Here is a 26,444-nt window from a genome sequence, read left to right as displayed (position 1 = left end):
CCTCCCTCACTTAACTCCAGTTCACTTGCATGTCACAACGTCATCTCCCTGATGTCATGGTCCTCTTCCAGAATGAAGGACAAACCGTAAGCTCTTTTTCTTTATGGTGATAAGCAACAGAAAATTGAATATTAATACATGCAATTGAACTTATGTAGACGACCCATACTTACCTCATTCAAGTATTAAAAGGTGACTCCAGATTCTAATACCCGGGCACAGTGAAAAGGGCAGACAGACGCAGATAAGTCGATAGAATGCTGGACTTGGAGTCAGGAAGACCTGAATGCAAATCTTGCCTCAGATATTTGCTAATTATGTGACCATGGGCAAGTTATTCAACCTTTCTCAATCTTAGTTTCCTCATCAGTAAAGTGGTGATAGTAATGGCACCTACCTCTCAGGGTTATCGTGAGGATCAAATGAAATCATATATATGTAAAGAGCTCAGCAAAACTTAAAGAGCTATATAAATGCACGTTGTTGTTCAGTCATTTTTCAGTCGTGCTTGATTTTTCATGGTCCCATTTAAAGTTTTTTTGGCAAAGATAATGTAGTAGTTTGTCATTTCCTCCTCCCATTCATTTTACGGATTAAAAAAAACTGAGGTAAACAGGGTTAAGTGACTTGCTCAGGGTCACACATCTAGTATGCGTCTAAGGCCAGATTTGAACTCACAAAGATGACTCTTCCTGACTGTAGGCCCAGAGCTCTATCCACTGCGTCACCCAGCGGCTAGCTGTTATTTTTTTATTTTGATCAACCGTCTCAACCTTCTCCTATCCAAATGGAAAATGCCATTCCTTTTAGCCTATCTTCATATTGCAGCATCCCTATCCCTCTAAACACTTTAGTTACAGCTCAGGAACCTCTCTAGTTCCATTTTGTCTTTCTCTAACTATAGTTACCAAAGCATTTCAGGTATAGAGGGAGAGCACATGATCATAGGAATGTCCCAGCTAGAATGGGCTTCAGAGGCAATCTAATTAGAGAATCTCAGAAGTCATCTAGTACCCATAACTGAGAAGGAATCCTCTCCACAACATTCCCCAACAAATGGTCATCCGGCATGTTCTTGAGGACTTCTAGTGATGACGAAACCCATTTTGTCCCAACACAACCTATCCCACTTTGGGGCCTCTCTAGTTGTTACGAAAGTCTTCCTTATGCCAGCCTGAATCTAAATGCCACTTCCACGTGGCTTCCTCTGAGGCCAAGAAGAGCACATCTTTTTTCTACATGGGAATCACAGGACAATACATTTAGACCTGGAAGGGACCTGTGAGGTCACTGAATAGTCAGTCAGCTAGTATTTATTAACCACCTAATATATATCAGGCACTGTGCTAAGTGCTACCGATATAAAGAAAGGCAAAATGAACACAAACAAACAAACAACAGTCCCGGCTCTTGAGGCACTTATAGGGTAATGGGGGGAGCCAAATGCAAACAACTATTTACACAGAAAAATGAGGAAATTCACTGGGAAAAAAACCCTGATGTTGATAAAGACTGAAGGCAAAAGGAAAAGAGGATGGCAGAAGATGAGGTGGATAAACAGTATCATGGAAACAATGAATATGAACTTGGACAGACTTTGAGGGACAGTGGAGGATAGGAGGCCCTGGCCTGCTACGGTTCACGGGGTCAGGAAGAGTCAGACACAACTGAATGACTGAACAACACAAACGACAACATGCAGGATAAATCTGGGGAGGGGGGGAGTGACTTCAAAGGGAAAGCATTAAGATTAAGGAGGAGTACGAAAAGCTTCAAGAAGAAGCCAGACTTTAGCTGAAGAAGACCAGGGAAGCCAGGAAGCAGAGATGGAGGGAGAACATCCCAGGTGTGGAGGACAGCCAGTGAAAAACTGTCAGAACACGGAATATCTATTCAAAAAGCAGCCAGGAGACCAATGTCACTGAAACACAGAACAATTGGAAGAAAGTAAGATGTAAGAAGACTAGGAAAGTAGGAAGGGGGCAGGTTATAAAGGACTTTAAAAACCAAACAGAAGATTTTATATTGCAACCTGGAGGTAATAGGGAGCCATTGGAATTTATTGAATAAGGGGATGATGTGATGATTCAGAAAGATCACACTGATTCAATTTTCTATTCTTTTCAGTTCCAAATTCTTTTCCTCACCCACCCACTGAGAAGGCAAGAAAAGTAAAAACCATTACAAATAGGCATAGACATGCAAAACAAATTTCCACATTAGCCATGGGAAGATCACATTGGCAGTTAAGTGAGGATGGACTGAATTGAAGAAAGAGTAGAGGCTGGGAGAGCAAACAGAAGCTGTTGCCATAGTCCAGATGTGAGGTGATAGCGGCATAGACCAGGGCGGTGGCAGTATCAGAAGAGAGAAGTTGTCCCTCTGGGCCTGTTTCCTCATCTATAAAATGAGGATATTAGACCAGCTGGTCGCTAAAGTCCCTTCCAGCTCTGTATCTTACTGTCCTATGATCACAGTTAATAGCTAAGTAGTAGTAATGATATTTTGGAATCAGTCCCTTTGTGGCACAGAATCCGTTTTTCCTTTTTCTTACAAGAAGGCCCAGGCTGAATACTGGCAGGGAAGCACTGCAGCTGGTCCTACACATCCCAAAACAAGCTGTTAATTGGACACTGAAGAATGTGTAGCAAACATGTCAGAATCAAGCCACATTTACTCTGTTTCATCCATTTCACCCGTTTCCTTCCTGTTGGTCATGGCTGCCCAAATACAGGATGTCCCAAAGGTCTTAATGTAGTTCTAATCTATTAAGGCTGAGAAATTTGCTAAGATTTTTGTTAACGCCCTGTTGTTTCATTTGGTTACCAAATACAGGATGTCCCAAAGGTCTTAATGTAGTTCTAATCTATTAAGGCTGAGAAATTTGCTAAGATTTTTGTTAACACCCTGTTGTTTCATTTGGTTACCAAATACAGGATGTCCCAAAGGTCTTAATGTAGTTCTAATCTATTAAGGCTGAGAAATTTGCTAAGATTTTTGTTAACACCCTGTTGTTTCATTTGGTTCCTATGCACCATGAGACACAGAGAAACTGCGAAGCCCTTCTGTTCTGTCACTATGAGAGATGCCATCATTGACTTCCCATGCTAAGAAACTAAACAAAGTATCTGTTAGCTCCTAGCACTCCCAGGAGATGTGCATAATTTCACAGGTCTAGAACTGGAAGATAAGAGACCTTAGGGCAGAAGTGTTAAATCCACTGCAATGCTGCCAGAACCAGATTAAAATGTAACCAGCAAACATTAAACATAATAAATAAAAATACAATACAACATAGATAATGTTAATCTGTGGTTTTCTAAGTCAATATGCATCCTGACTTTGACACCACTGTCTTAGACATCATCTTGAACAAACTCTTCATATGTTAAATGATTGTTTCACTCTTTATACCTGTATCCCTAGGACCCAGCACAGTAGCCTGGCAAATAAATGGTGTTTAACATATACTTGAATGGTTGACTGATTGAGGAAACTGAGGCCCAGAGAGGTTCAGTGACTTGCCAAAGGTCATACAGGTAGGAAAGAGCAAGAAGGTCTGGGTCATGATCCAGTTCCTCTGACTGCAAAATGTCCTTTCTAATCCTGATCACAAGCCTATGAACTCAAGACCAGAAATAAAGCATTTACCAACTCGTTCCCCAGTTTGAGGCGATTATGTGACATGCTATTGGGCCTAGGGTCAGGAAGATTCACATCTGACCTCAGACACCTACTAGCTGTGTGACCCTGGGAGCTTAATCTCACTAAACCTTTGTCTGCCTCCATTTTCTCATCCGTAAAATGGGGATAATAATAACATTCACCTCTCTGGGATGTTATGAGAATCAAATAAGATGATTTTTGTAAAGTGCTTAGCACAGTGTTGTTGTTGTTTGGTCATTCCGTAATGTCCAGCTTTTCGGGACCCCGTGGACCATAACACACCAAGTCCTTCTATGCTCTGCTATCTCTCAAAGTCTATCCAAGTCCATTTTCATTATTTCCATGACACTATCTGTCCATCTCATCTTTTGATATCCCCTTTTGCCCTTCAGTCTTCCCCAGCATCAGGGTCTTTTCCAATGAGTCCCATCTTCTCATGATGAGACCAAAGTATTGAAGCTTCAATTTCAGTATTTGACCTTCCCGTGAACAGCACAATACCTGGCACTTAACTTCCTTCCCAACCTCGTATAGCCCTCTGCATGCACTTCTCCCCCAAATTTATCTGTCTGATCTGAATCTCTCTCCTTAATTCTAGTTACACATTAGCCACATTAGGTGCCTGCTTTGACACTTCCATAGCTGAGCAGGAATCCTCTCTGTAACAATCCCCAACAGGTGGTTATACAACCTCCACTAGAAAACTTCCACGTTTCTCAAACTCAGCAAATCCAAAATGGATCTCATCACATTTCCACCCCCGTTCCCCAAACTCCATAAAACTTCCTCATCCCTGTTGAGGCTACTAAAGTGCGTCTAATAATCCAGGTTTGCACATTTGGATTTCAAAATCCAAAATCTCCTCTCAAATCCAACTAGCAGGGATGCTTGCCTCCATAACCTCTCATCTATTTCCACTTCTCTCCACTCACAATCTCCACCTTCATTTACCCAGGGGTGGGGAACCTGTGGCCTTCTAGGTCCTCGGGTGCAGCCTTTTGACTGAGTCCAGGTTTTACAGAACAAAACGGTTTATTAAGGGGATTTGTTCTGTGAAGTTTGGATTCACTCAAAGGCCTGCACTTGAGGACCTAGAGGCCACATGTGGCCTGAAGACTGCAGGTTTGCCACCCCTGCTCTGGTCCCTGTCTCTAGGCCTCTTAAAATGACTTCATATTTACTTATTTGCACACTTAGGCACACACCATCCCCGGAAGAATAAAAGTCCTTGAGGAAAAGGGATATTTCATTTTTTGTATCCCCAGCACCTGGCACAGAGTCTTACACAAAGTAGTCAGCACTTAAAGTCATCCATTTCAAGCTGACTGTGACCTTGGCAGCCATGCAGTCCAACCCCCCACACTTTATAGTCTGGGAAAATGAAGTACAGAGAGATGAAGTGATCTACCCAGGGTCACACAGTTAGGGACTATCTGCGGCAGAATCTGAACTCGAGTCTTCCTTACTCGAGGTCCACCACTCTATCCACTCTGCTACCTGGCTACATAGGCTTTAACAAATGTTTGTTGATTACACTGAATTCTTGGTGTCTTTAAAACATGTAAAATTCCAAAGTGTCTGTCAAAAATGGCTAAAGCTAAACATGATTATTTAGACCCCCTTTCTCCTCTAGGACCAAAGATGAAACAAAAGGTTCCCTTCCTCCAAAATATCTCAGGACTCACTCAAATTTGCTTCAGGTTTATACAAATTTATACAGCCTGAACTGGTTTTGTGGTCAGCAACTCCAAAAACAAAAACAAAGTCCATATACTTAAGAGCAAAATGTAGACTTTTAAATTACGTGGCAGGTGAGTCAGAGATCTCAAGATAAAACATCACTACTGCAGCAAAGGTTGTGTAGCAAAGACACATCTTAAACCCAATTATTTTTGTAGTTGTTCAGTCATGTCCAACTCTTCGTGACCCCACTTAGTGGTCTTCTTGGTAAAGAGACCGGAGTGGTTTTGCCATCTCCTTCTCCAGCTCATTTTGCAGATGAAGAAACTGAGGCAGCCAGGGTTGAGTGACTTGCCCAGGCTCACACAGCTAGTAAGTGTCTGAGGCTGGATTTGAAGTCAGGTCTTCCTGACTCCAGGCCTGACACTCTATCCACTGTGCCACCCAGCTTCCCCTCATTCCCAATTATGCTCAGCATTATCTATGAGGAGTGAATTGGAAACAATCATTGTGTTAAATGTGCTCAGGATAACCCCTCTGAAAAAAGATGGTCTCACTCCCTCTCCCCTTAATGCTAACCTTTGCCAACCTCAACATGTGTGATGGGCCACCACTTCTGGGGACATTAAATCTGGAATGGCAATGATGTCAGGCATGCAAGCATCTTTATTCACTTTTTAAATAACTTCCAAGGAACATGCAGGCTTAAATATTCCCAATGTACTAATATCTAAATATGTAAAAGGCAAATTAGGATATGATTTTTATAAAAGGATTCACTAATTGTATTCCTTTAAAAGATCAAGATTCCCTAGGTCTTTTTACAAATATTTACAAATACTCTGTTGCTCAGCACTCCTTAGAATTTTTTCACCTAGTTCAAGGGAACTTTATCAAGATCGCATCAACCTTGAAACCCACACTTCTCAGTACTTCCTCTCCCTGGGGCCTCTCTGTTAGAGAGGGTGGGGGGGGAGGGTAAGCTCCTTCAGAACAGGAACTGTCTTTTGCCTTTCTTTGTATCCCAAGTACTTAGCACAGTGCCTGGAACACAGTAGGTGCTTAATAAATGTTCATGGACTGATTGATTATTGTTGTGATTCAGGCCCTCAATGACTCTTACCTGGACTATCTCCCTGCAACAATCTCCCTGCGTCTGGCCTTATCTTCCTCCATGTTTCCTTAAGCATAGGTCTGACTATAGTCATTCTCCTATTCAAGAAGCTTCCCTGGCTCCCACTGACCTCTCCTGTAAACTACAAATTCCTCCGTCTGCCATTTAAAGCCCTTTACAATCTGTCTCTAACCTATCTTTCCAAGATGTTTACACCTGGTTCCTCCCCATACATTCTACATTCCGGCTAAATGGGCACACTTGACTGTTCCTCACTTATAGAATCTTAGCTTCCACCTCCAGCCTGGGCACAAACCATCTCCCATGACTAAAATGCTTGCTTTCTTCACCTAAACCTCTTCAAATCTTTAATCCCTTGAATGATCAATTCATGTTCCATCTCCTCTAAAAAGCCTTACTGCAATCAGCTGTTTGCCTCCCATCTCAAAATCCTCTTGTATTTATTTTGTGTGAATATGTAGGCACATATATGTATGCATGTACATGCACGCGCATACACATACATATACAGGCAGTCAGGTGGAACAGTGAATAGAACACTGAAATAGGAGTGAGGAAGATGAGTTCAAATCCTGCCTCAGACACTCCCTAACTGTTTAACCATGAGGAAGACACTTAACCTCTGCCTCAGTTTCCTCATCTGTAAAATAGGCATAATAAGAGTATCTACCTCCTAGGGTTGTTGTGAGGATCAAATAAGTTAACACAAGTAAAGCGTTTTGCAAATTTAAATGAAGTTAAATAAAATACATTAGTGCCATGTAAATATTTAATATATGAGATATGTGCGTATCCATATGTGTACATTTTACTTATCTGTGTACATGTTTTGTTTTGTTTTCCCTGTCAGTAAAATCTAAGCTCCTTGAGTGAGGAGACTTTTTTGTTATTGTTTCCATGGTACCTAGCACATAGTAGGAACATAATAGATGCTTGCTGAATCAAATTTCTCTTACTTGTCTAAAGCTGATTTTTTTTTCCAAAAGGCAAGGAATGCTTTCTTATCTTCACCCTGACCAGTATTTGGTGAACAAGTCCAAGTTCACCCTGGCCTCGTTCTTATTGACTTTAATCTTGTATCTTTCCAGAATAAAAAGCCCTAACTTATTATTTTTTTTCCCTCTTGGCAGCTCCCTTGTTATGTCTTGATTCCTGGTTGAGGGGGAAGGAGTGAAAAGGGTAGAGGTGTGGGACAAATGAACAAGTGGCTTTTGAACAGGCCCAAAAAAAGGATAGGGGTGTCAAATTCAAGATTCAAAAGGGTAATCAGTAAACTATTCTGAGAGGAGAGCCAGAATGCTAGAGACAGCTGCGTAGGAGACTAAAATCAGAATGTGAAAACAAAACGGTTGGCTACTGTCAGTTTGTCTTCCACAAACCTCCCTCCTCACCCAAGTAAAGGTCACCAGGCTGGGACATACATGGCAATACACACTTCCTTATGCATTCCAACTACTGCTGTATTCATTTCAAGGTATTGAGCTAAAAGTTCAGATCTTAGTGTCCTCAAAGACAAAACAAAACAAAGCAAGATGTTGAGGCCCACCCCTTTTCCTGATGGTATCTTGATTTCAATTTTCAGAGGACTAGAATCAGGACAAGTCAAATAAACGATCCTTTCTCTTATAGCAGCAAACCCTAGACTGATAAACTTCAGGTCAAAGACTGTAAGATTTTAGAGCAGGATGAAACCTTGGAGATCACCTCCTCCAATCCTTTAATTTTACAAGAAACCAAGGTCCAGAGAGATGAAGAAACTTGGCCAAAACTGTATGATATAAAGCCTATCTCCTCAATTTCTTTCTGCTTCAGGTAAATTCTCCCATGAAGCATTTTTTTAGTCCGACTTTCTTTTTCTATTAATATATATTACCAGAGATAGTGATGATTTCTATTACTTTTTAGCTTTCTACATGTATACGGGGGTTTTCAAAGTTACAAAGAGATTTAATTTTAATTTTCATAGCGACGACAGAAGCAGGTCAATATCACTACACATGCTATACAAATAGTAGGACCATGGTTCAAAGATGTTAAGGGATTTGCCCAAGGTGACCACAAAAAAAGAAAAAAAAACATGAAAACACATTGACTGCTGAGTGACAAAGAACATGAAAAATAGGCTACCAATCATTATCATTTTACCCCTTAGTGACTGGAAATGCAGATCACATAGACATCAAATTCTAAGAAAGATTTGTACTTAGCTAAGGATCTAGAAGTCTGATAACACGCTGAAATATATATATGAAAATCAGTGAGGGAGTGAGCTTGGGAATTCCCCAAAATGGACTACCTTAAAAGGTAATAAAATTACAGCACAAAGTACATCTCTACAAGTGGAGGGACCATTGAAAATTAAAATACTAAGACCCAGAGAAACATCTATAACAGAAATACAGGAGGAAGGATAAAAGCTTACCAATCTATGCTATAACTGCTGACTTTGCAGGTAAACAGGACACTCCCAACGGTCTCACCCTAAAATGAAAAAACCATAGTGACAAATATGCATAGTCACACAGGACAAATTCCCACACTGGCTATAGTCAAAAATATGTTTCCATCTCCTTCTGCACTTGGAATACATCACCTCACCACCAGGAGGCAGGTGAGTTGGTGAGAGCTCTTAAGTCCTTCGAAGTTTTGTTTCTTTACAATACTGGTCTACAGGTACCGTCTACTCCTGTCTGCATCCGTTCATGTCAGTTTTCCCTTCTGTCATTTCTTATAACACAATAATATTCTATTACACTGTTGTTACTTAGTTGTTTTTCACTCGCGTCTGACTCTCCATGACCCCATTTAGGGTTTTCTTGGCAATGATGCTAGTTTATCATTTCCTTCTCCAGCTCATTTTACAGATGAGGAAACTGAGGCAAGCAGGGTTAAGTGACTTGCCTAGGGTCACACTGCTAGTAAGTGTCTGAGGACAGCTTTGAACTCAGGACGATGAGTCTTCCTGGCTACTGTGCCACCTAGCTGCCTATTCTATTACATTAATGAACAACAATTCATTCAGTCATTCCCTAAATGATGTGCATCCCTTTAGTTTCCAGTTCTTTGTCATTACCAGAATTCTGCTATAAATGTTGTTGTACGTAGGGACCCATTTTCTTTCCTGGACCTCTTTGGAGGATAGGTTTAACAAAAGGATCACTGGGTCAAAGGGAATGCCCAATTTAGTGATGGGGGTGGAGAGCCAAATACACAATTGTGTGTTTCCCTCCATCCTACCCTCTCACACATTTCTCTCTCTTTGTCCTTTGCTTCTCTCTTTATCAAGAAGAGTATATAAAGGAGTATGCTCAGCCTTAGTGATCTAGATTTGATATCTGTTTCCCCTCCCCTATCCTTCTTCTCTTCCATTTCCCATGACAGGTTCTTACCCTTCTTTTTCTTCCTTCTTTCCTTCCTTTCCTTTCCTTTCAAACCCCACTTCAAAATCCACCCACTGAGGTTGAAATTTGTTTTGCTAATGACTCATCTCTTCTGGAAACCGACCTTCTTATTTGTAACTTCTTCCAGATCCCTCCTGTTTCCCAGTTGAGTTGAAAGTATTTCTGCACAATACTCTTAATATATATGCATGTGCTTGTGTGTGTTCTACCCTCCTTTGTCTACTTTATGAAACTGAAGTTTCAGTGATGATCACTCCCCCCTCACACTCCTTCATCCATATTTGCACTATCTTGTTGAACACTAGATTATATGAGATAGTTAAGTTCCACCCTTTCTTCTCTAATATATTTCTTTTTCCTCCCTTTTCTTTCTTCTCTTAAGATCATCAAGACATAATAAAATCACTCCCCAGACCTTTGTCTTATTTAATTCTCTCTGTGACCTTTGATGATGACATTATGGTTCTGAGGAGACAATTGTTTCTTCTCCAACTTTTAGAATGTAAATACTTCACCCTCATATAAACCCTTTGAATTACTTGAATGTATTTGTGTGTGTGTCTGTGAGTGTGTGTTTTTCTCTTGACTCTGGTGTTTCCATTTCAGAGTTTCTATTAAGCTTGGATCTTGTCACCAGTAAAGCTTGGAAGTCTCCTACTTCATTGAAGATGTCTCTTTTTCTCCTTTGGGATTATACTCAGTATTGCTAGGTTATTTTGGCTATAAGGCTCTCTTTTGCTTTTTGGAATATCATGTTCTAAGCTCTGCTCTTTTTTAAAACGGTAGTTGCCAAGTTTTCTGTGATCCTAATGTGGCTCACTGGTGCTCACGCATTCTTTCTGATACTTGCGATATTTTTTCTTTGGCCTACAACCTCTTGATTTTGACTACAACATTCCTGGGATTTTCTTTTTGAAGTTTCTTTTAGAAGGTGACCAGTGTGGGCAGCTAGGTGGCACAGTGGATAGAGCACCAGCCCTGAAGTCAGGAGGACCTGAGCTTAAATCTGGCCTCAGACCAAACACTTGACACTTACTAGCTGTGTGACCCTGGGCAAGTCACTTAACTCCAATTGCCTAAAAAAATTTTGAAAAAAAGGATCAGTAGATTCTATTTTTACTTTGTACTATGATTCATAGGTCTAGGCAGTTTTCAATTATGATTTTCAAAATATAGTATACAAGCTTTCTGAGTCAGATTGGCAGGGGAAGGGGATAAGATATGTGAGAATGAAGATTATTTCATATATGAATTAGACTATGAACAATGAATGAAATGAAAAAGGACAATGAAGTTCTTTCTAACTCCCAAATTCTGTGATTCCATGATTCTATGACATCAGGTTCAATGCTTTTGTGGCCATTGGAGACTACATTGGCCATGTTATTAGCCTGAGCGTCAAGTACTCAATAGAAATGGCTACCACTATTAATGGTGCCATTATTATAACCAAGCTCTCTGTCATCCACGTAGGATGTGGCACTTGGGGAAGCAAAACTGACACATTCTTCCAGAGAATTCTGAAAGATCACTGAGCCTGATCTCTGCCCCTGGAATACTAGTAACATCTCAGATCTTCTAAGAAAGTGATGATGATGATGATGATGATGATGATGATGATGATGATGCTGATGATGATAAGAAATGATAATTTCTGAACTTCTTCTGGGGATATACTGTCACTCTCCTAAGGCTATCTTTGATAACCTCTCCAAAACCTAGTTTACCTGACCCTCTTCCCAGTATGGAAATAGACTATGACTGACCACTAAAGCACCCAATTGGGAATCCACTGAACAATTTACAAATGACCCATATAAAAGTGCCTGTCCAAAGAACAGCTATCAAGGTAGCTACTGTGGCTAGTACACGAATCTTTTTATATAAGCAAAGAATAAAGTGACTCATCACTAATCTTTTTGTTTAAAAATAAGTCTTAAGAGTCAATCCCCAAAAAAAGTCTTAACAATTGTCTTTAACTACTTGAAAGTCTGTGAAATAGAAGTGGGATCAGACTTGTTCCATTCGATCAAAGAGAGAAAAATTAGGAGCAATTAGGAGTTGAAGTTGCAAAGTGGCAAATTTAGGTTTACAAAACTTAAGGAAAAACTTGCCCACAACTGGAACTCTCCAAAAATAGACTGAAATTCCTTAGGGAGCAGAGGGATCCCGTTCACTTAATGGCTTTAAAGGTGAGAGGACCATTTTCCAAATATGTTATAGAGGGGATTTTATTCAGGCATGGGTTACACTAAGTAGCTTGTAAGATTCCTTCGAACTCCAAGATTCTATGATTCTGATCCCATAACACTCAGGACTCCCACAGAAGAAACAAAGAAACACTAATTACCAACACCTAGTAGATTAGCAGAAATCTGTTAAAAGAACAGAATGTGGCCAGGCCAGCTTCAATATAGCATTCCCAAAGGTCCCACAAACCCACTGTCCACCTACAAAACAGGCAGCATGTAATGGTAATTTACAAGGACGATTCCTAAGTAAGCCACAAAGACCCATAAGACTACATAGCTCGAAGAGCTCCTCCTCTCTAACACAGAAAGAAACATTCCAGGGACCTACACATATTATTCTGTGTTGGCCTTTGTGCCTGCTGTACTTACCAGTCACAAGCACTAGAAAGGAAACCTGCTCTCCCTGACAGAGAAAGGTAAAAGGGATTTCCGAATGCCTCTATAATTTCTGGGATGGAAGAAGATGACTATTTTCTAGGCAAAAACAAAAAGAAGGAAAAAAGGGATGAAGGAAGGAAGGGATGAAGGACAAAAGGAACAAAGGAAGGAAAGAAGAAAGGAAAGAAGGAAGGAGGAAATAAGCATTTATTAAGCACCTACCGTTTGTCAGGCACTATGTTAAGCACTTCACAAATATCTCATTTGATCCTCATAATAAATTTGGGAGATAATTGATATTATTCCCATCTTGCAGATGAGAAAATTGAAACAGACAGAGGTTAAGTAACTTGCTCAGGGTCATACATGTAGTAAGCGTCTGAGGCAGGATTTGAACTCACCATTCTATCTGCTCAGCTACCTACCTGCCTCCAAATAGAAGAAATTATTCAGAAAGGCAACTAGATAGGAAAACATTCCAATTGTAATCAAAACCTATATCAAGAGACTGACACATGGAAAACTGTGACAGAGTAGTGAAAGAAGTCATTGTTCCAGCGTAGTTGTAATGACAGCTGTGAAGCTGTTTCCACAGTAGTAAATTCGGGTGTTCTAAAGAAGCAGCTACATCCCACACCCCCCAGCATCTCACAGGTGCTGGTATGTGTGAAGAATACTATTGTGCATGCCCCAAAAGAAAAGTTGCAGAGCAATAATCGGTGATGCCACTGTTCATGAAATCATCCATGTGAGCATACACACAAATACATATACACACATTGCACATACATATGTATGTATACATGGACACGTATATTTATATATACATACATTAATATATGCATGCACACATACATAGATATACATTTATATTTATACATGCATATATTTATATATAAACACATATATACATAAAATTTTATTTGAGCCTTACATCAACCCTGTGATTTATAGAAGGATCCTTCCTATACGTGTCACAGAGTAGGGAAGAGGGATGGACCTGGAATCAGGAACACCTGGTTTTGAATCCTCTCTCAGACAGTAACTACTTGTTTGATCCTAGACAAGTCACTCAATCTCTCGGCCTCAGCTTCCTCCTCCGTAAAATGAAGGAGTTGAACTTGATGAACTCCTAAGGTCCCTTCCGTCACTTAATCTACGAGTCTATGATTGATAATCCTGGTCCTGTCATCAATTAGGATGTGTGTCACTTGAGAGGAGAGAATGTTTCACTTTTCTCTTTATATCTCCTGCTCTTAATAGAGATAGTGCTATGGCATATGCTCAGTGCTTAATAACTGTTTTTTTCAGTCATTCATCTGTGAGGAAAGTGGATCACAGAGAGGTCAGGTACTTTGTTCCCAGTCACAAAGCTCACAAGTATTAAAAAGTGGTATTTCAACCTGTGTCTCCTAACTCTAATTCCATTGCTTTTTCCACTACACAAGACTTGAAGACTTTAGAAAACATTCAATTCAATTTTTAAAAATTTGTTAATCATTTACTGTGTGCAAAGCGTTGGAGTGGGTGCTGAAGTATAAAGACAAAGTCAAGAGCCTTCATTGAGGAGCTGGCATTCTACTAAAAGGACATAAGATGTACGTGCTTCAACTTGCCAAGAGATCCATGATCTCACTGATGAAGGTCATCCTTCCAAGGATACAAACATACACGTTAAACTATTGCTGCCCTTTGCCCACCCAATGTGAACAAAGGAGCTATCTTGTCTTGGGATACAAGGCAACAAAGACTACAGAAAATTAATATATTTTCCAATTATGTACCCTAATGAAAGCAGGTTAAATTTCCTCATCAAAACAAATTTTTGAGCACCAACTTACACATGTGCTGAATTAAACATGCACCTGCTTTCCTCCTCTTTCAAATAGAAAACCTCTTCTGAAAGTTAATGTGCAGTTCATGTCTCACCCTTCATCCAACTAGTTAAGTGTTGCTTTGAAAAGGAAATGAGGCTCATTTGAAAAAGATAGCTTATTTCTAAATATTACTGACATTAATTTTAGGTACACATCATGTAACAGTGTAATCACAATAAGATTCCTTCATATTATTGCATTGTTATGAGACAATATCTTCTAGGGGAAATTTTCTAAATTCTTAAGTTCTTTCAATACAGAACTCCCTAGCACAGAGAATCATTATAAATGGGATTCTATCACTCTACTCAGCTGCAAAGTGCTTATGACTATTACCACAGCCAATCTGAGTATTTCCTGAAACATCCTCAATAATTTCTTCTGTGTCAGAAACTATTAGACTGCTTAAGCCATGAAACTATAAAGGTTACTTCTCTCAGAGGGGGAAAAGTGGCTATGTAAATAAATACTTTATTCTTAATACATCTCTAAGTCACAGAGCAAAAAACTGCTGTACTTTTTCAACTACTGAACCTTCCAGGCCACCTTCCATGGCAGCCAGAAAATGAAAAATTATACTAACGTAACCTAAAGGGGGCAAGGGTATGTGTGACTGTCAAAGAAAAAGATAGACTTTCTGAGAAACACCCCATCACAGCTTTAGTGAATCGATGGATGCCCAATGTAACATGGCAGACAAAAAATCAGGCGCAAATTCTGCCTACAATGTTGCCTTAATAGAAGCACAGGTTCAGAGTAAGGAAGGGCCTGGTTCCATCAGACTCTACCCTAGTCAGACCACTATAACAGTGTCAGGTTCAGGGGCAGCTAGGTGGTACAGTGGATAGAGCACTGGCCCTGAAGTCAGGAAGACCTGCGTTCAAATCCGGTCTCAGACCAAACACTTGACACTTACTAGCTGTGTGACTCTGGGCAAGTCACTTGACCCCAACTGCCTATTTAAAAAAAAAAAGAGTGTCAGGTTCAGGTCTGGGCACATCTTTCAGGAAGGCTATTGACCATCTGGAGTGAGTAGAGGTGAGCCAGAGTAGGAGGGACTTTTAGATGATTCTACATGAGAATTTATGGAAAGAACACGGGATGTTTAGTCTGGAGAGGCAGCGCAGCAGACCACAGAGAGAGAAACTGGGCTCAAATCCTGGCTTGGCCTCTTATTACTTCTGCAACATTAGACAAATTATTTAAATCCTCTGGGCCTCAGTGCTTGGTCCTTAAAATGAAAGTGGCCATTAAGGTTGTTTCCAGCTCTACGAACAGAGAATTCAGGAGGAACACAGTCAATAATAGACAATAAACATTTATTAAATGCCTACTACATATCAGGCTTTGTAGAGATATAGTAGCAGTCTTAAAGTATCTGAAGAAAAGTCATGCCAAAGAGGCATTAGAACAATTTTCCTTGGTTCTAGAGCAATTAGGACCAATGGCTGGAAAGTTATAGAAAGGCACCGAAAAGCTCAATATAAAAAAAAGCTTTATAACATTCAGAGCTCTTCACATGTGAGACAGATTGTTTTGTAGGTAGCAATGTCCCCATCACCATAGATTTTCAGAAGGCCAATAAATGACTCTTTGTTAGGGGCTCAGTAGAGGAGATCCCTGCTTAAATATGGATTGAGATTGATGACCTCTGAGGCTTTGTCTAGTTGTTAGATTTGCACAAACCTATGCCTTCAGTCTTTTATAACGAGCTATTGTGAGTGAGGTAAAAGGTCCAAGAAAACTGTACTGCAGAGCACAATAGGATAATTGTACCCTATTCCTACCCACAACATCTTTATAGAGGTGAGAGTTATTGTCACACAAACAACACCTTTTGATCCATTACTAAGAGAAGGAACTGTGCTTTGTTATTTTAGAGATACAAATCTAAAGATATGGCTCTACCTTCAATGATCCCATCAGTCATTACTATTAGTACTTAAATAGCACTTAAAGCTTTACAAAGTACTTTATGTGTGTACATTATTTCATTTGATCTTCACATATACCTGAGAGGTAGGTAATAGAGACATTATCCCCATTTGACAGATGAGGAACTGAAGCTCAGAGCGGTTAAGGGACTCGCATGTTCACACTGCTAATAAGTCAAGGGGCTTCTGAGGCAAACACAAACAAATCTAACACACAATATTAAATACCAGGTATAACAGTGAATTACCCATCAAAAAGGGTCTATGGGAAGTCTGAGAGGAAAGGACATTATCAATTAGGGTATTAAAAAAAGTATCATGTTGGAGGTTGAGGGTTGGGTAAGTATCATGGTAGATGGGATTTAAAGAATAGGTGGAAATTCTATAAGCAAAAAAGGGCCAGGAGGACACTGGAAGCAAAGGAAACAGGGTGAGCAGTCAAACAGGAATGAAAACCTATGGTATGTTTGGGAGGCAGAGAATAGTCTAGTTTGGCAAGAATACAGAATGTGTAGACAAGAGAAATATTAGAGAGTGCTGAAAAAAAAGAAGGTTGCTACCAGATTGTAGATGATCTTGATTGACAGAGAAGAATCAACTGAACTTTACTTGAGAGGTAATAGAGAGCCACAGAAAATCTTTGAGCAGAAGAGCAATGTAACCAGATCTATACATAGACAAGATTGGTTTGGTAGAAGTACAAATAATAGATTGGAGTGTAGAGAGAGGACAAGCAGGAAGATCTGCAAAGGAGGATACTGAAATCTTCAAAATGGATTATAATTATGGCCTGTGTTAATTAGGATGATAAAAGTGAGAACAAAGAAGAAAGAAAGAGTTGGGGGTAGAGGAGGGATGGATGGAAGAAGTAGAATCAAAAGGTAAATTAACTATAAGAGAAAAGTAAGCGGAAAGAGTCAAGATGGCAGAGTAAGAGGAAGCATTTTTGCCCTTCTCACCCAGCACCTCCTCCACATCAGCCTACAAAATGCACCAGACCAAATTCTGATAGAGAAAGCCAAGAAAAAGTCAGAATGAGTCATTTTTCCCAGCCCAAGGCAGCTTGGAAAGACAGGCCAAGATTTGTACACTTTGGGGTGGGGGCTGGCCAGGAGTGTGGCATGGCAGCAGTGACGGGAATGGAGAACATTCCAACACACAGATACAGAAAGGTTGCTGAGCCAGACCAGGCAGGGCAGGAAGCATCAAGCCAGAACGAACAGAAAGGCAGGAAAGCAGAATGCACTGGGAGAAGGGGAAAGGGACAGGAAGAACGGGGAAAATTATCTCACATAAATGGGACATGCAAGAAAAAGTTCATATGAAGGAGGGGACAGCGAGGGGAAACTGGGCAAGATCTGAATATCATTCACATCTAAATTGGTTCGAATAGTGAAGAATACACGTACATGTGCAGCTGGATACAGAAATTCATCCTACCCAACAAGGAAGTAGGAGAGAAAGGGATCAAGAGAAAGGAGCAGGCAGGGGGAAGGTGTGGCAGCTAGGTGGCGCAGTGGATACAGCACCAGCCCTGGAGTCAGGAGGACCTGAGTTCAAATCCAGACTCAGACACTTGACACTTAGTAGCTGTGTGAGCCTAGGGAAGTCACTTAACCCTGATTGCCTTGGTGGGAAAAAGGTACCATAGACATTGGCAGCTAGGTGGCACAGTGGATACAGCACCAGTCCTGGAGTCAGGAAGACCTGAGCTCAAATCTAGCCTCAGACACCTACTAGCTGTGTGACTCTGGGAAAGTCATTTAACCCTATCTGCCTCCGTTTCCTCATCTATAAAATGAGCTGGAAAAGGAAATGGCAGACCACTCCAGTATCTTTGCCAAGAAAACTCCAAAGGGTCACGAAGAGTTGGACACAACTGAAAAATGACTAGCCAATAAAATAACTATAGATGATGAATTAATATCAATACTGGACATATTTGCACCAAAAGGTACAGTATTCTCAATGGAAAAGTTAAATGAGTTACAGGAGGAAATACAGTAAAACTATATTATTGAAGGAACTCAGTTTATTCCTCTTAGAGCTAGCTAAATCTAAACTAAGATAAATAAGAAGTAGATGAATAGAATTTTAGAAAAGTTAGATCTGATAGGTCTCTAGAGAAAATGAATGGGAATAGAAAGTACTATACCGATTTCTCGGCTGTGCACATAATCTTCACAAAAATAGACCGTGTATTAGGGCATAAGAACCTCACAAACAAATGAAAGAAGAAGAAATATTCAATAGCTTCTTCTGATCATAATGCAATAAAAATTACATTCAACAAAGGACCTTTGAAGCATAGATTAAAAATTACTTGGAAACTAAATAACTTAACCCTAAAGAATGGATATATCAAAGAACAAATCATAGAAACAACCAATAATTTCATTAAATATGAAAACAATGAGATAACACACCGCAATTTGTGAGATGCAACCAAAGCAGTACTTAAAAAACATTTATATCTCCAAAAATGTACACCAATAAAAGAAAGAGCAGACCAACAAACTTAGCATGCAACTAAAAAAAAATTAGAAAACAAATTTTAAAACCCTAAATACTAAAATAAAATCCTGAAAATCAAAGGAGAGATTAACAAAACTGAAAGTTAAGAAAAAAAATTAAAGTAACAAATAAAATTAGGAGCTGGTTTAAAAAAACAAAACAAAACAAAATAAGCTATTAGCTAATTTGATTTTTTTAAAAAAGGAGAAAATCAAATTACCAATATCAAAAATACAAAAAGTAAATTCACAACCAACACAGATGAAATAAAAATAATTATTAGAAGTTATTTTGTTCAACTATATTCCCATAAAACTGGCAATCTAAATTAAATGGATTAATATTTACAGAAATATATATTGCCAAGATTTACAGAATAGAATACTTAAATAACCCTATTTTAGAAAAAGAAATTAAATAAGTCATAAACAAACTTCCTTTGAAAAAAATTCTAGGACTAGATAGATTTACAAGTGAATTCTACCAAACATTTAAAGAACAGTTCATTCCAATATTACATAAACTACTTAAAAAAACAGAATTTTCTATCAAATTCCTTCTATGACACAATTCTAGTGTTGTTACTTAAACCCAGGAGAGTCAAAAGAGAGAAAGAAAACCAATTTCCCTAATGAATACTGAAAAAAAAAATTTAAATAAAATACGAGCAAGGAGATTACAGCAGTATATCACAAAGATCCTACACTATAACCAGACTAGATTTATACTGGAATGCAGGGCTTGTTTACTATTAGGAAAACTATAAGCATAACTGACCATATTAAAAACAACAACAACAACAACAATAATCATGATTACTTTAATAGAAGCAAAAAAAAATTTCTGGCAAAATACAATACCTATTTCTGTTTAAAAAAAAAAAGCACTAGCAATCACAGGGGGGGAAATGGAACATTCCTTCATATGAAGCAAATATTATCTATGATAGTCATAAACTAGAAACCTTTCCAGTAAGATCAGGAGTGAAGCAAGAATGCCCATTAACACCATTACTATTCAATACCACACTAGAAATGCTAGCTATAGCAATTTAAAAAAAAAAGAAAGAAAGAATGGAAACGAAGGAATAAGCAATGAAGAAATAAAATCACTACTGTTTGCAATTGATAGGATGGTTTACTAAGCGAACCCTAGAGAGTCAACTTAAAACTCATCAAAAACAAATTGCAACTTCAGAAAAGTTGCAGGATAAAAAAATAAATCCATACAAATCATCAGCATTTTTGTATATTACAAAAGCAACAACCATAACAAGAGACAGAAAGAGAAGTTCCATTTAAAATAACCACAGATAGCATAAAATATTTGGGAGTCTACCTGCCAAGACACTCCAGAACTATATAAACATAATTACAAAACACTGTTCACATGAATAAAGACATCTAAATAACAGAGAAAATAATCATTGTTCGTGGGTTGAATCAATATAACAAACATGAAATAGCTAAATTAATTTACTTATTCAGTGCCACCTCAATCAAGTCACCAAAAATTACTTTATAGAGCTAGAAAAAATAATCATAAAACTCATCTGAAGAAATAAAATATCAAGAATATCCAGAGAATCAATGAAAAAAATGGGAAAGAAAAAGGGGCTAGCAGGACCAGACATCAAACTATACTATAGAGCTATAATTCTCGCAACAATTTTGTACTGGGTAAGAAACAGAGAGTTGATCAATGAAATAGTTTAGGAACACAATAAACAGAAGCTAGTGAGCATAATAACATAGAATTTGATAAATCCAAAGATCCCAGTTGTTGAGGCAAGATCTAAGTATTTGACAAAACCCATTGAGAAAACTAGAAAGTAGTCTGACAGGAACTAGGCACAGATCAACATTTCACACTGTATACCAACAGAAGCTAAAAACAAGTCCAGGATTTATACATAAAGGGTGACATAATAAGCAAATTAGCAGAACTTGGAAGAAATTATCTGTCAGATCTATGGGCAAAGGGAGTGTTTATGACCAAATAAGAGAGAGAGAGAGGCTCAAAAGATAATTCTGATCACGTAAAAGGTTTTGCACAAACAAAACCAATGAAGCTAAAATTAAAGGGAAATCAGGAAACTATGGGGAAAAATCTTTGCAGCCAGTTTCTCTGATAAATATCTCATTTCAAAAATACATAGGGGGGCATCTAGGTGGCACAGGGAATAGACACCAGCCCTGGAGTCAGGAGGACCTGAGTTCAAAACCGGCCTCAGACCCCAGGCAAGTCACTTAACCCCAATTGCATAAATGTGTGTGTATGTGTGTGGGTGGGTGTAAACATATATATATATATGTGGCACTGAGTCAAATTTATAAGAATAAGAGTCATTTCCCAACTGATAATCAAAGGATATGAACAGGCAGTTTTCAGAAGAAGAAATCTAAGCTAAAATTAGCAATATGGAAAAAAATGCTCTAACTCACTATTAATTAGAGACTATTTCTATCCCCTCCTTGCCTGGTCAATAAACTAGTGGAATACACACAAAACTCACATTGGGGAAGGGGCTGCCTCATCCTCACCTTTGTCGGTTGTGACCTTCCTACTTGTCCAAGTCTTACCTGGGTTAGTTTCTCTCTCATTTAGAACGGTGGGGCTTTTTGAAGGAGTCTCAGACCTTATATTTGCCGACTTAGGGAGACAGAACTAAGTCTTTTTTAACACCATCCTGTGATGTCACATTCTCACCCACACACACACGCTCGTACTGCCTCCCTGAGTCACTGCCCAGCCACCAGTAGTGTGTGGGAAACTCTAAAGTATGAGGCTTGGAGTGATTGCTTTGTTGTTCAGTCATTTCAGTGGTGTCTGACTCTTCATGACCCCATTCGGGTTTTCTTGGCAAAGATACTGGAGTGCTTTGCCATTTCCTTCTCCAGCTCATTTGACAGATGAGGAAACTGAGGCATTAAGTGACTTGTCTAAGATCACATGGTTAATAAATGTCTGAGGCTAGATTTGAACTCACAAAGATGAGACTTCCTGACTCCAGGCCCAGCACTCTATGCACTGTGCCACCTAACTGTCATGTAACTGCTGGAGCAACTTCTAAGCTTCATCAAAACTAGTGTGAAGTCAACAGGGCCATCACCAGTTATGGATATGGATTTTATCCACTGAAGAGGAGTAAGCCTATATCACCTCCAGGCTCTCTAGACTCATTCTGTTTTGGTGAGAAGGATTAGACCCAAAAGTTCACAGAACTACCCAGAGCTCATATATGTGACTACACAGTTATCTGAGTTCACTGGCCTCAGTATGCCTCTTACTGCCCTGGAAGGGAAGGGACCAGAGATGAGATAGGGCTCTTCATGTATCCTTTTGTCTTATAACCATGAGCTCCTTGTATATGTACGATTTCTAACTTTCCCCTTCATCCATTAAACTACAAGCTCTATGCCTCTCCTTAAGTGCCGATCTCAGCTTTCTGCACATAATAGGAGCTTGGCAAATGTTGGTTGAAGTTTCAATAAAGCTTCTTCTAACAGTAGGAGAGTCATGTCAAAACAGAAGGCAACAGTGATGGGTCTGATCCAAGACTCTGAAGAATGGTCCTTACATTCACTCACCCAATAAAATTAACATCTGGCTAGAAAATAGGTTTTTAATTTTTTTCAACCCATGTCTACAAGATGTCTATTTTTGTTAGGTTTTCAATTTTCTGTGGTAGACTGAATATATTTTAAGATAATTTAATCTATCTACTATTTTTTTCTCTTCCTCCTCTTTGCTTTTTTTTTTCCCCTTAAAAATGCTATTAAATCATTAAATTGCTCGCCTTCTCAAGGAGGGAGTATGGGAGGGAGGAAGGGGGAGAATTTGGAACTCGAATTTTAAAAAAGAATGTTAAAAATTGTTTTTACATGTAATTGGAAAAAATAATTTTTTTAATTTTAAAAATTATTGTTATATAGAATGGCTCGCTAAGAAGGGGAAAAGGAGAAAAACTGCAAGAAATTCTGGTGATGAAAAAAACGAAAGCCATCAATATTTTTTAACATCTGCATCAAGGAAAAGATAACATTCTCTCTCTCTCTGTCTCTCTCTCTCTTTCTCTCTCTCTCTCAATGACCCAGATGTGGAAAATAGCTTCCTCTCCTAATCTTAAAGAGCAAATCTGTAATCTTCAGTACTCCACACATCCTCTTAAGCCAAGCAATACACCTTCACTCAAACTTCTTTAATTTCAGACTGTCACTAAAAACCTAACATTTTCTTCCCCAACTCAGGTAACCAGTATCCTCAAGGCCTCTCCTTCCTCTGCCTATTATCAAATTCTGCTTCATGAAAAGACTTTACAATTGATAATAAAACATATTATCTTTCCCATGGGGGGGCAAAATGGGAGGAGGGGAGGTTTACAGTTGGGGAATGTTGCATACAAAAGTTGATATGATAGTTAATTTACCTATTTTTCTTTTGTTACAAGGAAGATTTTGATGAGAATATATCTGGAAATAACTGTAGTGCTTTTAGAAATCATTAATAATTTTTTTTTCCTAAAAAAAGCCTCTCATAAATTCATTCTCATTGAATGGTCAATGAATGATGAAATTTAATGTTACCTATATCAGGAATATTTTTAATAAGGGACAAAGTCACTATGTTTGGCTTAAGCCGATTAAATTTAATTGTGGAATGTGGGGCATCAAAGCAGATCATCTTTTTTGGAAAATGAGGGAGGGAGATAAGGAGGCCTTTCCCAACTCCCTAAAATAAAGCCACAAAGCTCTCCATTCTACTTATTCCTAACCCTAGTCCACCACCTCTATTTGTAAGAAGAGAAAGTACCAGAAATGATGGGTGGTAAGGTTTGCCTTGGGTTTTTCTGGATCTCATTTTATTTCATGGAAACAAAGGACAACGTCTGCCCAAAAAGCAACATGTTACATCATTAAGCCAACGGAGAGAAGTGAGGCCTATCTCACATGAAAACCATTCGCCCCATGCTTGAGCTATGACTAAAGAGTTCAGTTGCTGGTCCTTACCAGGTTTTATTTTGTGATTCTGTCCATTGTTTTTCCAGGCTCTGTGGAATAATTTGTCTTTTTAAATATTAAGCAGAATCAAACCACAAAATAAAAGTCAAATGTGCCTTTGCAATCGTATCTGGTCATTTTCCAATATGTGTATCCCAATACTGGCTGAGGAAAAAAGAAAAACATGAAGCCTTTCATAATCAATTCTGAAGTGAAAAGAAAAAGATTATTTGACAGCTTCCCTTCCAGGAGAACAATGGGAGTCCAAACTGTCCAAGCCAGCTCTCTTCTCCTCTTCCCCCATGCCCCACATATATAGCATAAGCTTTCCCAGCAAGCATTTTATGGGAACTGTGTAGCTCCTGTACAGAGAATTAATGGGAAAACACAGTCAAGAGTCACAGAGGGTGGGGCAGCTAGGTGGCACAGTGGATAGAGCACCGGCCCTGGAGTCAGGAAGACCTGAGTTCAAATTCAACCTTAGATAGTTGACACTTACTAGCTGTGTGACCCTCTGCAAGTCACTTAACCCCATTGCCTGGCAAAAAAAAAAAAAGTCACAGAGGATGAGAAGAAAGCAACAACCCCCCTAAATGCCAAAGCAAAATGGAAAGAAAGAAAAAATAATTCTAGAATCATAGGTTTACAGCTAGTAGGTATGTCAGAAGTCATCAAATCTATCCCCTCCTTTTCCAACTTAGTAAAATGAGGTCCAAACACACACAGTGACTTGCCCAAGGTCATACTGGCAGTGGCAAAATCCTCTGGCTCCAAGTTCAAGGTTCTATACACTGTATCATGCAAGGTCTTTCCTTCAAGAAAGTAACTTAGCTGGACAGGAACCAGAAAAGGCATCGACTCTGCTGTAACATCTTCAGCAGCTCTTTATTGCCTTTAGGATAAAATACAAGCTCATAGGCTTGGCATTTAAAACCTTCTAGTTCCCATCGTCCTTTTCTAGCTTATTTCATATCTCCCCTATCACAGTCCACATTTCTCCTAGATGTTTCCCAGTAGCTCTTTCCAAAGTTGGCATTCACATCTGATTTCCATGTCCTGGTGCTGTCTCTCCCTTTTGATATATGCTCCTGTTCTCAATTCTACCTCTTACAATCCTTCATTTCCAGAACTTTCATCCTAGACAACTCCAGCCTGTGTCAAGATTAGTGACTGCCCTGCCCTGACCATCTTCTGGAAAGCCTCACTAGGAGATCTGCTCCCACTTACCATCCCAGTAACTTCCTGAACCAATGTACCCCTCTCTGACCAACACTCCCCTATGTGCATTGTCTCTCTCACTAGAATGTAAGCTACTTCAAGGCAGAGACTGCCTTTGCTTTTCTATTTTATCCCCTTGTCTCCTTATTGCACAGTGTTTGGCATGTGGTAAGCATTTAATAAATGTTTTTTCATTCATTCATTCATGGCCACTTCCTAGGGGAAGCTCCCTCATCAGACTGAGAGCTCCCTACGAGAAGGAACTATCTTCTGCTCTTCTTTGTATCCCCAGAACTTATACAGTGCTTGGTGTGGTGGTGGTGCTGGTGGTAGTGATGGTGGTTGTGATTCAGTCATCTCAGTCATGTTCAACTCTTCGTGACCCCATTTGGGGTCTTCTTGGCAAAGATACTGGAGTGGTTTGCCGTTTTCCTCTCCAGCTCATTTTACAGGTGAGGAAACTGAGGCTAACAGGGTTAAATGACTTGCTCAAGGTCACACAGCTAGTACATGTCTGAGGCCAAATTTGAAAGATGAGTCTTCCTGACTCCAGACCCAGCACTCTATCCATTGCCCTACCTAGCTGCCTGGCACATAGCAGGCATTTAATAAATGCTAATCGACTGACTGATTTCCCCACTTCAGTTATTAGTGTTCTCACCCTCCTCAAATAATCTTGCATTTACTTATCTGTTACATGCTGGAGCCTTTCCCGGTAGAATATTTGCTCCTCGAGGGCAAATATTGTTTTTCCCTTTCCTCTATGTATCCCTAGCATTTAGCTCAATGGCTTGCAAGTAATAGGTACTTAACGAGGGTTGGCTGAATTGAATTGCACGAATTCGTGTCCCCAGTTCAGTGAAGCAGAATTTCTGCCAACCATCCAGGAGAATATAAAACTATTTCCTTACACAGAACTTTGCTTTGATGTATGAATGGCAAAAATCACCTGAGACCCAAACTCCTGGAGATGAGCCTTCCCACTCGAAGCTCGGAAAGCTTTGGACTACAGACCCACGGTCCATCACCAGACCTGTTCTCAAAGCCTTTCTAGTTTGGCAGGGTCTGCCAAAGCTAGCGCTCTGCTGACACAGGCTCCCAGAATTCAGGGTCACCTCAAAGCCAACATGAGGAAAGCTCAGATGGCAGATGACAAGGGGGGAGACACAGAGGCAGTATGCTACAATCCTCAATGTCAAGCTAAGTTACTCAGGCAAAAGCCAGTTTGGGGCTCAGGCTACTGGGACTGGTTATTTGAGAAGGTCCCCAATTCATCTGATATTTCCATAACTTTCCCTTCATTCAGGCCAGGAAGCTGACACGGATGAGAGGCCAAATCAAGAGACAGTGTTCCAGGAAAAAGTCAGGACTCTTGGCAGCTACATGCCT

The 26,444-nt window shown here is 39.5% G+C and overlaps 1 protein-coding gene across 12 annotated transcripts in view; it reads right to left on the bottom strand.

The window, feature by feature from the left end:
* Positions 1–26,444, bottom strand: part of CSGALNACT1 (chondroitin sulfate N-acetylgalactosaminyltransferase 1) — a 402,593-nt gene that overhangs the window by 318,996 nt on the left and 57,153 nt on the right. For 9 of the 12 annotated variants that reach the window (XM_020969596.2, XM_020969598.2, XM_020969595.2 and 6 more), the window contains one exon: positions 8,904–8,962. The exons of the other annotated variants lie outside the window; for them this stretch is intronic. The gene's annotated coding sequence lies outside the window, so the exon portion shown is untranslated. The remainder of the gene's footprint in view (positions 1–8,903; positions 8,963–26,444) is intronic. 12 annotated transcript variants of the gene reach the window in all.

The sequence above is a fragment of the Phascolarctos cinereus genome, unplaced genomic scaffold (assembly GCF_003287225.1).
Source record: "Phascolarctos cinereus isolate Bilbo 61053 unplaced genomic scaffold, phaCin_HiC Scaffold_2;HRSCAF=192, whole genome shotgun sequence".
NCBI classification, from domain to species: domain Eukaryota; kingdom Metazoa; phylum Chordata; class Mammalia; order Diprotodontia; family Phascolarctidae; genus Phascolarctos; species Phascolarctos cinereus.
Note: the sequence above shows the minus strand (reverse complement) of the source record. Positions and strands in the feature narration are given on the sequence as shown.